Source organism: Condylura cristata, unplaced genomic scaffold (assembly GCF_000260355.1).
Source record: "Condylura cristata isolate star-nosed mole 26May11 unplaced genomic scaffold, ConCri1.0 scaffold00782, whole genome shotgun sequence".
Taxonomy (NCBI): Eukaryota; Metazoa; Chordata; class Mammalia; order Eulipotyphla; family Talpidae; genus Condylura; species Condylura cristata.
In genome coordinates, this window is record NW_004567883.1 from 1 (window position 1) to 3,312 (window position 3,312).

General features: G+C 34.7%; 1 pseudogene; it reads right to left on the bottom strand.

Moving 5' to 3' along the window:
• Positions 1–613: 613 nt before the first annotated feature.
• On the bottom strand, positions 614–1,168 carry LOC101626769 (annotated as a pseudogene).
• Between the last annotated feature and the right edge of the window lie 2,144 nt (positions 1,169–3,312).

Below are 3,312 nucleotides of genomic sequence, written 5' to 3' on the forward strand. Positions count from 1 at the left end.
TAGAATTAATGATCAAATTATCAGTTAGGAATTTATATAATGTATCTCAATGCCCAATGACCACAAATATTCTATTTCCTAGCATGGTGACTCAATTCAGAGTAGAAGGCATACAAACATAAGATAGTATGTAGATTGTACTTTTGTGACAGTAAAAAATAAGATGTAAAAATAAATCTTTTTAATATAAGAAAATCACTGAAGCAAACAAATCTAATTAAAGCAAAAATAACACAAGTAAAACTAGGGTAAGAAGCTTCTAATTACAAAGAATATGGAAGTATTAATCACTGCAAAAGAATCATTTTTCCAATAGCCCCACTGCCATGAATAAGATTTTCATGAACTTGGACTAGGTCTCATCCAACCAATTTCCATTCCAGCATGAAGGGCTGCTGCAAACTACTGAAATTCTGCTTGGCCAATGGAGAGAAACTCCAATATGCTAGATTTCTTTACCATGATGCTATAGTATTATTTCAATAAAACCTCAGTTGCCAACAACTATTACTAGCCCTCCATATGACAGAAGATTCAAGTTCTAAAACTTAATTAGCTAATATTTTCAATTACCACCTTGATTCCATTTTCACCAACAGATTTCTTAATTTTATCAATATAATTCCTTCATGGGTTCCAAGTTTTGCAACAAGATGTTTTGCCGTTTCTCAGTTCTAGCTGTGCCTAAGACTTTCAGTGGTAAATCTAGTGATTTGGCATACAGTTAGTTCAACTCCTCCACTAGCCTCACAAACCAGAACTTTCCCCAGCTCTCACATGGGCACTGTGAAAAGAGCTCAATGAGCAGCAAAATATGGGATTCCAATGGCAGCTCCTTGTTTAAAGCCCAACTTTAAGCAAGTGTAAACAGTGTAGTTTGCTGCAAGAGCATATTCTGCATAGCCCACCAGTGACTGTGTTGTTAGTGAAAACAGCCATCTTTCTTGACAGCTTCTACTACCCTAGTTACATCTGAACTAGGGGTATAACAGGCTAAGACTGGTTTTCTACTATATGTCTACCTGGTTTACACCACATGCAAGGGCTTTGATTAGAATCCGATGGTCTTTTGGAAATGGTACTGAAACATTGGACTTAAGTTTCAATACTTCTGGCCTACCAAATTAAAAGTCTTAATGGGTCTCATCTACTTCTGTCTAGTTGCCATAATGATCTGGATTTCAATTCTAAATTAGGGCATCAAAACTTTAAAGGGCTTTTGCTTGCTTGGATTCCACAGGAAAAGATGGAGGACATAAAACAATTCTGTCAAAAAATACCATGAAGAAACTGAAGACAAGCCACAAACTTGGAGAAAATATTCACAATGTATAGGACAAAGAATTTGAATTCAGAGTAAATCACTGGAAATCAATTATAAAAAAATCAATTAAAAACCGGGCAAGATTCAAAAGTGCTAAAGTTAAAAGGCCTTAACAAGTGCTGGAAAGAAAAGGAATAAACAACTTTCATGTATTGCTGATGGGAATATAAAATATCATAACCATTTTTTGAAAATTGTTTGGCAGTTTCCAAAGCATACTTCTAATTTATGATCCAGAAATTCTATTTCTAAGCATTTATCCAAGAAATAATTTGTACACACACACAAAAACAAATGCTTTCAAGCAGTTTACATATAAAGGGAATCTTACCCAACTGTCCATCACAATTGAATGAACACATGCGTTATGATTTATTTATACAGAAGTACTAAAAAAAAGGGGTAATCAAAATAGGCAGATGAATATTAGAAATAGTATAGTGACCGAAAAGTCAAACAAAAAAGCACACCATTTATATTAAATTCCAGAACAGGCAAAAGGGATCTATGGTGATAGATTAGTGATTGCTACTGGCGGAGTAATTTAGTAAAAGTGTTGAGGCAACTTTCTAAAGTGATGAAAACATTAGTCTTGATAACCCCTCATGAAAACTAAATGGAACACTGGGCATTTAAAGGTATGTAACTTATATAAGAACATTAAAACACTTGGGGTTTTTCTGAAATTAAGCTATCTCCCCCCTAAAGATACCATAATTTAGAATCATTTCCTGCTAGATTAACCTCTTAAAAATAAACCAAATCTTGGACATGCTTGGAGTGGGAGGAGGGCAGAAATTTAGTAATCCTCCAAAAAAGTAAACCTGAGACTATAAATCTGTTAAATGAAGAGCCATAAAAGGGGCTTCTGATCTGGGTGTCAATAAATGGAGATGTTTTTACAAGCCAAACTGGAAGAGAGGGTGAACCAGCAAAGTAAACAGTATGAGCAAAGTCAGAAGGATGCACATTAGTAACAAAAGTCACTGGTCATATCTGAATTTCGTTCTCAAGACCTAGAGAGATTAAGTGATAAAACTTGTTTCTTCATCTCCCAATGAAGAAACTGCACTGTTGACCCAGATATTCAGGAAAACAGCTCATTCTTTAAAAAATTTTGTCCCAGGCGTGAAAGCAACAATCACTTGGCACCACCTTCAAATTATATTCCAAATCAAGCAGCTTCTCACAACTTACAACTTCTTACTTTTTTGCAATTCTACACCTTTAGTTCAAGCTCAGATATCTCAACTGTACTACTGAGCTTCCTTAAAAGCTGGTTTTCCACTTTCCTACATCTTGGTCTTTTCACCACCCAACAACCAGTCATCTAAAGGATAAATCAAGTTATTTTTTTAATGAAATTCTCTAATGGCTTCTCATAGAAAGAAAAGATCCATAAAACTCCATCTTAGTCTAACCACTCTGACTCATCACCCACTACCCTTCACTAAGCTCTAACTATAAGAGCTTTCTCAGTATTTAACAGGTCAAGTTCATCACCTCTTTTAAGGTCTCTGCATTTGTACTTACTGCCATGCTAGAAGCTCTTGCCTCATATCTTCTGCATTATTCAACTTATCCAGTAAAAACAACCCTAGAGGTAGACTGCCTTTCAAACTATCAAAGCCAGATAGTTCACATTCTAATCACTCTAATTCAGTGACTCTAATCTTGCTATATTTTTTTGACATTTATCACTACCTTAAGCTATATTTGATTACTTATTACATATTCTTATCTCTTTCTCCAAGTTCCATGAGGGCAGGCTTAGTATATAGTGCTATAGCAAATGTTCAACAAAATTTGAATGTATGATACTATTGTTTTCCCAAACTCCACGGCTTGAAATTTCAGGCATCATTGGATAGGCTTCCGATTCACTTAATAATGAAACAGTAAACATTTATAACAGGTTAACTAAGATAGATTAACACATTATCAGGGGAAACGTAAAACATTTTCTGTATTTCCTATTATTGAAAAAT